General features: G+C 40.5%; 1 long non-coding RNA gene across 1 annotated transcript; it reads left to right on the top strand.

Moving 5' to 3' along the window:
• Positions 1-3466: 3466 nt before the first annotated feature.
• On the top strand, positions 3467-6580 carry LOC130138452 (uncharacterized). Its single transcript, XR_008816856.1, has 2 exons — positions 3467-3630; positions 4482-6580. It is a non-coding gene; the product is annotated as an uncharacterized LOC130138452 (long non-coding RNA).
• Positions 6581-10446: the final 3866 nt, after the last annotated feature.

Below are 10446 nucleotides of genomic sequence, written 5' to 3'. Positions count from 1 at the left end.
TTAGGAAAAATAACGCAAATAGTTCCTGAAATTTGGCCGAATATGTAACGTGTGGTTCCCGAGTTTTTAATTTGTTCAATGTAATCCCTGAACTTTAACTAAACGTGCAATGTTCTCTCTGAATCTTTAATTTGTTCGATGTGGTCCCTGAACTTTTGGTTATCCCTGAACTTAAATTAATTGAAATACGACATTAGTTATCTTCATATTGTCTATGGACTAGTTTGAACATTTACAAAAAATTCGGGGACCAGATTTTTTTTTTTTGGGTCGTAAACTGATTTAACTTTTATTTAATTTGAAAACGCAGAGCCCATAAATTGGGCTTCCTTACAAAGTAAATCCAACAAGATTTGGGGAGGGGAAGAAATCCAGTCCCTCGGCAGAGTTTTATGGCGCTGAGCTTTTGCGGCCCAGTCCGCTATGGAGTTGGCTTCACGATGGCAATGGGTGATACGTAACTGTGAGAAGCTAGAGGACAGATCAAGGCATTGGGAGATAATTGCACGTGCATCCCATGGAATAAGGTCTGAGTTTTCCATAGCTTTAACCAAAGTCAGATTGTCTGACTCTAACTCAAGGGGATAGTGTCTTCGAGGGACTAAGAACTTTAGGGTTTCCAAGAGAGCTACAAATTCCGCTTGAGAGGCTAAGGAGACATGGATTTGTTTTGTAAAGCCATCCACAAGTGCGGGGACCAGATTGAACAAATTGACAGTTTACGACTGATATTGCACATTAGATTAAAGTTTAGAAATCGTATTGAATAAATTTAAACTTTAAGGATTATATTGTGTATTGGGCTAAAATACAGAGACCATTTGTGTAATTATCTAAAAAATTTACTACAAAAAAATGAATACATTTTTTTTTTAATTCGATTAAGATTTGATACAATGTCGAACTCGAATTCGAGATTGAAATTATGGTTCACAAATCGTGGTGTCGGTCCCGAGATCGGGAACCACGATGTTGGAATATAACGGGAAAACAACAGAATCTTGCAAATTAAGCCAATGCGAAAATGCCAGATAAATAAATAAGAAACGACAAATGACATTAGAGATTTACGTGGTTCGGTCCGAATGTCGGTACCTATATCCACGGAAAAAGCCAGCAACAAATAATCTACTATAATCGAGAGTCAAAGTTACAAATTGCTCAAACGCTCAAGTGTTTCCCACACCTAGGCTCCGTTCGTTTGGCAGAAAATATTCTCCTTTTGGAAAATATTTTCCCGGAAGTCATTTTCTTGGAAAATGTTTTTCCGGAACATAATTTTCCGGTGTTCGACGATCAATATGAAAAATTTTCGGAAAATATTTTTTCGCCGGGCGCGGCGATCAGCCCAGTGCCGGCGGCGACCGGTGGCGGCGGGCGGCGCGGGCGACGGCGGCGGCGGCGGCCGGCGAAGGCGGGCGGCGGCGACCGCAGCGCGGTGGCGGCGGCGGCGGCGGCGCGGGCGGCGGCCGCAGCGGGGGGTGACCGGCGGCCGACCAGCCGCGGCGGCGGCGGCGTCGACAACGGCGGCGGGCGACACGTGGCCGGTGGCGGCGAGGGTGACCGAGGGCCGGCGGCGACGATCGGCGGCGGCCGGGGGCTGGCGGAGGCTGGGGGCCGGCGGCGGCGATGACCGGCGATCAACTTCCTCTCCCACGGAAAACATTTTCCCTCCCATGGGCAATTTTACCTTCACTTTGGGGGAAAATGATTTCCTCTTTGTGAAAAGAGGAAATCATTTTCCTCAAAACAATGAAGGATTTGGGGGTGGGGAAGGAAAATGTTTTCCCACGGAAAACATTTTCCGCCCCCGAACACCGGAAAACGCGAAAAATATTTTTCGGAAAAATATTTTTCCGAAAACGAACACAACCCTAGATTTAAACCCAAACCTAAAGTCTTTACGAATAAACAATTCAATTGGACGAAATAAACTCGCTGCACAAATCACCGCGTGTTCAAACCCAAAGCAAAACACGCGCACGTTCAAGAGCGTCTTTGTACATTTTGCCTCCTTCGTGCGGCTTGAATATGAGTGTCTCTGAACGTCTTGCTTTGTACGGCTTTGGTCTTCGCTAAAGGAATGAAACCCTCAATTTCTTTTCTTTTTAGGGTTAATATCACTAAAAACCCCAAACTGGTACATCTATGATAAATTTACCCCAAACTAATTTTTTGATAATAAGAAACCCCAAACTGGTACACTTATGACAAATTTACCCTACGTTAGTTTCCGTTAATTTTTACCGTTAAATTACTTTGTTAAATAACACGCGACAGTTTACGGATGTACCAATTTTGAGTTTTACTTTCCATTTGTCACAAATGTACCATTTGTGTTTTTTTTATATTAATTTTTAACGGAAACTAATGGAGGGTAAATTTGTCACAAGTATACAAGTTTGAGATTTTTAGTGGTCAAAAAATTAGTTTGGGGTAAATTTATCACAGATGTACTAATTTGAAGTTTTTTATGATCAAAAAATTAATTTGAGATAAATTTATCATAAATATATTAATTTAAAGTTTTTTGCGGTATTAACCCTTCGTCTTATGTGCGGCAAAAACCCTTTGTTTTGCTTCCCTTTTATCTAACTTCCGTGGCCCTCACACGTCTCTTTTGTTCGTCCAAGAAAGGAAGTCCTTCACTGGTGAGGAGTCAACAAATTGACCTGGGCCCACCGAAATAGATATAATAAAATAAAGCGTGCCTCCTGTTTTGTCTTTTAGTGACATTCTTTATTCTCAATTTGTGCTGCCGGGAGCTCCTCATTCGAAATCAATCAAATAGGAAAGTAAATTTGTTACGCTTGAGACATAAATTCAACACACGATATGGGTCTCGAGTTCGCAAATCTCAGTTTGTGCGAAGTGCGATTCATTTTTAAAAATTTTTGTATAATTTTTGACAATATAAGGAGATTTTTTTCTTTCGCATACGTATCGTCTAAACGTTTAGTTCAATCGCTTTATTCGAAGACTTCAATTTTACTTGTGAGATGTAACAAGAGAGAATGCACATTACACGTATGTGATTCATGTAGGGCTGTCAATAAAGCCCGGCCCAACCTAGACCGGACCTGCCCGACTTGGCCCGGCTCGAAAATTTAGGACTTCTTCAGGGTGGGCCTCTTCTGGGTTGGGTAAGAGCTCTAAATTTCATATATTATCCCTGTTTTAGGCCAGGCCGGTCCGGGTCGGGCTTTTTTGACAGCCGGCCCGTGACGTAAAAAAACCCTAGATTGTCTCCCGCTCACCCCCTCTCTAGAAAAGTGGAGCGAAGCGAAGCACAGCGTATGAGAGAAAAACAAGTAAATTACTGGTTAAGATCTTCGAGCTGTTGAGCCCTGGTGTGAGGGTTGATCCCCTTGCGGAACATGTTCGCGTCAATCCTCTATCGCGAGACTCGCAGCCATTTTCTCTCTTTCTCTCTCTCTTTGTGCATTCCAAGCCACCGGTTGAGGTACGCTTTTTCCTGTTGAAGCTAGCTTCTGGAATCGCTTCTTCATAACCAAGATTTTTAGTTTTATGAAGCAAGAGCTGATCTTTTTGCCATTGAAGCTCGCTACCATTTTCGCACTCTCGCTCTCTCTGTGCATTCCAAGCCACCAAACGATCAAGACTATTGAGGTACGCTTTTTCCTGTTGGAGCTAGCTTCTGGAATCGCTTCTTCATAACCAAGATCACAATATGAGATGCATAAGACCATATCTGAATATTGTAAATGAAATGGCTATTGACGGCTGTAGTACCAAAGCTTCCTTTCCTCAGTATAAGTGAAGCCTATAGATTTACAAAAGCCAGTAATTTTCACATTGGTTTCATCGTGGGTAACACTTTCTGGTATGTTTTTGCATCTTTGTATTGCATTTTATATGCTATCACTGTCACTCATTGTCCAAATAAATACTTCATAATGAAGCTTTTGAGTGGTCATTTTGGATTGCTATGCTGCGGGAATGGTAATTTGATCTTCAGAGCCCAACCATGAAGAGACTAAATGTTACACTGCTCTAGTGTTTCCACTTACAAGTTCCGGACACCTACCTTTTCTATTGAAATTTACCACAATGTGAGATGCATAAGAGACTAAATGTTACACTACTCTAGTGTTTTATGAAGCAAGAACTGATCTTTTTGTTAGGCCAAGATTTTTGTTTGCAAATGATATGTCAGGTCGGCATGGGTTTGTGTTGGGATGTTCTTTACTCAAATGGGTGGCCGTTAGTGCTGTTGCATTACGTTTCTTTGCCTTGCTGTTACTTGGCTAATCTTTCGGTAATAGAGAGTGTGGACTGATTGTTTAAGCGGTTGCTAACTGCTGCTGTTTTTTCTTTTTTGTCTTGAACTGTTGCTATTTGAATGGCTAGATAGTTGTTTGATTGGGGATTTTTTGTTTCTGGTTGCTAACTTTATTACAACTTAAGGAGCTGGTTAGGCCTTCTCTACCTTGCATGCTAATTGTAGCAATAATTTGCAGGTTCTAAGTGTCATAAATAGAAGGATTACAAGATGTCCGAAACGAGTTCTACTAGTGTCACAGAAAGAAGGACAAGATCTGTAGTGTGGGAACACTTTAAACGGATTCCTGATCAAGATAAGGCTGAATGTTTATATTGTGGGGCCCAAATTCGTCGTGCTAGTAATCATGGGACTAGTTCGATGCATCATTATTTAGGTAGATGTAAGGAATACGCATATGCAAACGTTGAGAAAAGGCAAAAAAGTGCCTTGGATCAACTTCTTGGGGTCGGTAGTTCATCGGGTCCATGAAAATTTGATCAAGATGCTAGTCGAAAAGACCTAGCAAAAATGTTTATTATTGGTGAATTGCCTTTTAAGTTCGTAGAAAATGAGGGATTTCGGCTATTCGTGAATAGAATCCAGCCAAAGTTTCTAATCCCGTGTCAGAACACATTGAGGCATGATTGTTACAAGTTATACATGGGGGAAAGAAGTAAATTGAAGAAATATTTCTCGGAGACATCTCCAAGAGTGTGTCTTACGACCGACACATGGACTTCTTGTCAAAATTTGAGCTATATATGTCTTACTGCTCATTTTGTTGATGCCGATTGGAAGTTGCACAAGAAAATATTGAATTTTTGTCAAATTCCGGGTCATGCTGCTAAGATAATAGGAAAAGCAGTTGAGAAATGCTTGACTGATTGGGGGATTCAAAGCGTTTTTTCTATTACTATGGATAATGCAAGCTCAAATGACTTAGGAATTCAATATTTGAAAAAAAGACTTAACTCTCGGAATCCTCTAGTATTGAGAGGTGAGTTACTCCACGTAAGGTGTTGTGCTCATATATTGAGTTTGATTGTGAGAGAGTGGTTGAAAGATGTAAATGATTCAATTGTTAGAATACGTTAGGCTATGCGTTATGTGAGGTCTTCTCCTGCGAGGTTGAGACGGTTTAAGAGTTGTATTGATATCGAGTCTAAGAGTCTTGTATGTTTGGATGTGGAGACTCATTGGAACTCGACATACATGATGTTGGAAGCAGCTTTGAAGTTTCAAACAGCTTTTAGCTTGTTGGAATTTCAAGATAGCAAATATATTGAAGAGCTTTCCAAGGCGAAAAGGGTTGCCCACTAGTGATGATTGGGAGTATGCCCATCACTTTCTTCCTTTCCTAAAATTGTTCTTTGATACGACTTAAAAAGTTTCGGGTTTTTCTTATGTCACTAGTAATGATATGGCGAAGGATGTGTATGGGATTCATGGAATCATTGATGCATATTGTGAGAATGAGGATCAAAGTGTGCAGGAAATGGCTAAGAGAATGAAAACCAAATTCAATAAATATTTTGGCAATGTGAACAACATCAATCTTACTTTGTTCATTGCTTGCATACTTAACCCGTGACATAAGTGGGAATATGTGAAGTGGATGATTAATAATGTTTATGAAAGCAAGGAGGCGGAAACTTTACGAGATAAAGTAAAAACATCTATGACGTTATTGTGCGAGCAATATCGCACTGGTGTATGCCCTCAAAGCAACTTGAGGCTAAAGAGCACTAGGACGATAAGCATGTCAAAGTCTCCAGTGGTTGGTGCTTATTTTATGGCTGCAAAGTATCTTAGCCAAACTGGACAACAATATTTGGAAGGAAGGATGTGAATGTTATAACCCAAACTTTAATATCTTAAGTTGGTGGAAAGTAAATTCTTCAATATATCCTATCCTTTCTTCCATTGCTCGAGACATATTGGCCGCCCGTCTCAACTGTAGCATCAGAGGCCGCATTTAGCACAGGAGGTCGTGTGCTTGATGTGTTTCGTAGCTCTTTGACCCCAAGCATGGTGGAGGCTCTTATATGTGCTCAAGATTGGTTACGATCTACGCCACTTTCACGTTCGATTGAGGAGGACTTGGAAGAACTCGAAATCTTAGAGTCAGGTGAAAAAATATGGTTGTGGAATTTTGTACCCTTTTATACTTCGATGGATACATTAATTCTCATTTTCATCGTGAATTTAATGCAGAGTTACCAACTACAACCATGGAGCTAAACTCAATTTCTCTAGATGATTGATGAAGTTGGAGATTGGTACTTGTTAAACCAATTTATACTTTGTGTTAAAGTGATTTCGCATCATGAGGAAGTTACAGTTGCTCTTTGTTGCGCTTGCCAATGAATTTGCCAAACGTGATCTTAATGAATATTTACCATTGTTGTTATTGTTTTTCTGTTTTTGTTTTAAAGGCTTACAACTATTTAAACAGCATATGTCTCCATGTGGATTTGCAGGGTAGTGTTTCAGTCCTATCTTATCCACTTTGATTATGATGGTCTCTGTATTCAATTATATCCTTTTGTTATACTTTGATTATGATGGTTTCTAACATTGTTTTCCTGCAACTGGCTCTAGTTGCAAGTTTGTTTATCTTGCCTTTTACTGCTAGTGCAATCAAACAAGTTGATATGTTGTAGGTCGTACATGGTTTCTTCATCGTCCAACTTGGATGCTTTCTAATGCAAAAGATGTGCTAGGATTCTATTTGTAGACATTCGCTTCCTAAGTGTTATTCATTGTTTATCTAACTCCCAATTTGCAAATTGGAGACCTTCAAGAGGTTTTTGGTTTACTCATGGTCAATATGCAAATGTTGAGAGCAAAACTGAAAAAACTAGATGTTTCATATGGAATAGGGACAGGTAGAGTTTTTAAACTCTGAGACTTGTGCATTGCTCTGAAAATCTTTTAGTAACTTGAGGAGGACCTCTTAAGAGTGTTTTGTTAGCAGTTTTGAGCATGACACGATAAGCATTATATATTCATATGTGAAAAAGGTGCAATATGTGGTGGGCTTCTGTGCATATGTTAGTTGATTATTTCGGATGACTACTAATGCAATTTAATTCGATGTTGACTCTTTGAGACGTAGCAAAAGAAACTAGTTGAGGGTGTCCTAAGCACTCGAGCATGATATTTAGGGATGATTCATTGCAATAGATGACACGTTCTAACTTGTTGTCGGAGGTCTTCCCAGGTCTCAATTTAATTATATAGTTTGAATTCTAAGAAATGTTGTTAAATTCTGTTATGCATGCTTGAATCTCATGGACTTGCTTCCAAGAGACTGTTGTAAAGCGAGGACAATTAAACTTGATTTTACAGGAGTGTGCTGCACACTATTATAAGCAAGGACCACTGTTCTCTAATCTTTAGTAGAGATGCGAGATAAATTTTGATCTCTAATGGACTTCTTTCTTTTGTAAAGGCTTGTGAGATATGATTACGTGGAAACTTGTTGAAATGAGCTTTTTTAAGACTAAAGGTCCTGATGTTCTTGCAGATATCTTCCGACTGTCCTAGTTGCGTGTATCCGGATCTCCGTTATGAAGAGGATTTATCTGATGACATCCAATAGCCCATTTCATGAGTGTTTGACTTTGTCTTTCGCAATTCAAGTTAGAACCCACATGTTTTGTCTTCAAGTTTGGATATGACAATCTTGATAAGAAATTTAAGTATGCTATCTTTTTCCTATTTTTTTACCTTATATAGCCAGTTTGACAAAGATTATAAGCAGCTTGCAATTTTTACTATGGCTATTCGGGGTTCACACCTATTTTGTACTGGTTTATAGGTTTACCCAAAAAAAAAAAAACCCGAAAACCCGGCTTGGCCTGACCTGGATTTTCGCTTTGGGTTCTATGCGTTTTGGACTGGGCCAGGTCAGAGAGAGCATGCGCCCCTTGTGATTCGGGTTGGGTTGGGTATCATAGAAACCCGACCCAACCCGTTGACACCCCTAGATTCATGTATACCCTTCACATGATATTGAAATTTACGTGACAACAAAGTCGAATCAAAATTAATAAAGATTTAACCAAGCCTAACTCGAGTTCGAAAACTCAAAGCACAAATTGAAAATCGAGCTACACGGCATGATCAAGCTGTGCAACAACATTAAACCCTCACGACCTGACCCGATTTAGGTCCGCTCGTCTGGATGTTTCGATTGGGCCCAAAAAGTAGGAGTGTGCAACCGGATCGGGTTTACCCAGAAATTGGACCGATCCACCCGAAAAATAGGTTCGGGAACCAGTTCCATTTTTTGGGAACCGGTTGAAACCGGTCCGGTTCCCGGTTCCAAGTGAAGACCCACCCGGAAACCGGACCGATCGGACCAGTTTTGGGAACCAGTTTTTAGCTAGGGTTAAAAAAAAACCTAGCTGAGCAGTTGCTCCCAGTCGCCTCTCTCTCTCTCTCTTTGCCGTTCAATCAACCATCATTGTCTTCGGACTCTTTCCTCTTCCTCTCACGGCGCCGCAGGAATCGGCCCACCATTGTCACCCATCAGTCTCTGTCTCAGACTCTCCCTCTTCCTTGCATGCCCGTAGTCTTCAACTCTTCCTCTTCCTTGCACGGCGCCGCAGGAACCCATCGCCACCGGCCCACCATCGTCGCTCGTCACTCTCTTCGATTCTCTCTGACCTTTTGTCAAGTGCTATTAGAAATCAACGGTCATCTCTAGATATCGAGGTAAATTAATTTTTACTGTCCCTTGCTCTGTAAGGATTATATCCATCTTTAATTGAACATTGGGTCGCGTTTGATGGGTCAATTTCTTGCTTTGGGATTCTGAGTGTTTGATTTCTTGCGAGTGAGTCCCATCCCTTTAGTGGGACTTTGTCGAAGGGGTGTGCAACCAGACTGAAAAACGGAGGCTGTAAACGCTCCATCGAGAAACAACTTGGGGCCAGATGAAGAGAGAGATAGAGATTGATCATATGTAGACCTGTCAAAATGGGTCATAAACTCATTACTGAACCATATATTAGTAGATGGGTCATAAATGGATTAGTTATATTTAGTAAATGGGTCATAAATGTTTAATATTAGTGTTAAATGGATCCTAAATGAGTTGTAAATGGGTTATAAACGAGTTTACAACTGATTTAAACTCAACTCGTCTATCTCATCCTTACTCAATCTTGCGGTTACTCGCTTCGCACTCTCATCTCAGTTTGGGTATGAATTTTCTTAGATTTAATTAAATATGGAAGTGTTTTAGCAATATGAGTCTGATCGAGTATGGGTTGGGTATGGGTCGGGTCGGGTCAAGTATGGGTCAAGAAAATTGCATTGCGCATAAATGGGTCATAAACGGGTTAATGGGTCAATTTGGATCGGACCATTTATGACCCGACCCAAACTCGACCCGACCCATCCATTTAACAGGTCTAATCATAGGAGAGAATGAGAGAAAAGAAAAACGGAGGCGTTAAGTACTGTAATGCTCTAGGGATCAATCGGTATAGGGACACAGTGGGGGAAAGTGGGTCATTATGCTTATAAAAATGCCGGATTTTAATCAACAGTGAGTGATTTTACAATAGTGATTTTGGGTGGGGGAAACCAGACTTGGTGAGCAACACAAGCCCTCCTATGAGGTCAGTTGTTCTTGTGGATAGTCCAATTAACGGTGGAATTGATGCTTGGATTACTCTAAACCAAGATGAGAGGCTTGTACTTTCATCTTGTTCTGCTTATTTTCTGAATACTTCTGAGTTTGCATAAACATTTGAAAGATGATCTTTCTTTGTTACCGTAACATGTCCTATTATGTCGGCATAAATTTATGATTTGTAAGTTTTCGATATGTATTCTGAAACTCCGATTTTGTGGTGAGTAAATAGGCTTCATTAATCGGCACTTCTGCATTTGTCTCTAGAGCATGGTTTCTTGTTAATTTTTCTTTACGTATGAATTTCAGGTCTTTGTTAGAGATTTTGTACCAAGTGAATTTGGCTCGCGTGATTTCACTCTTAGAGGAGGAGTTAAGCCTGCAGCAAAGATTTAATGACCGTTTCAGATAATTGAACAGCTTCCTGAATTAACTCGGTCATATCTTGCCAATTCAGTCCATCCTCTAGCTGTGGGAATGGGACTGGTATGGGATCCATGTTTCTTGCAGTAGT

This window comes from Syzygium oleosum, unplaced genomic scaffold (genome assembly GCF_021117445.2).
Source record: "Syzygium oleosum isolate NSW1041296 unplaced genomic scaffold, Sole_v2.1 Sole_v2.06, whole genome shotgun sequence".
Lineage (NCBI taxonomy): Eukaryota > Viridiplantae > Streptophyta > Magnoliopsida > Myrtales > Myrtaceae > Syzygium > Syzygium oleosum.
This window is presented reverse-complemented; position numbering and strand designations above follow the sequence as displayed.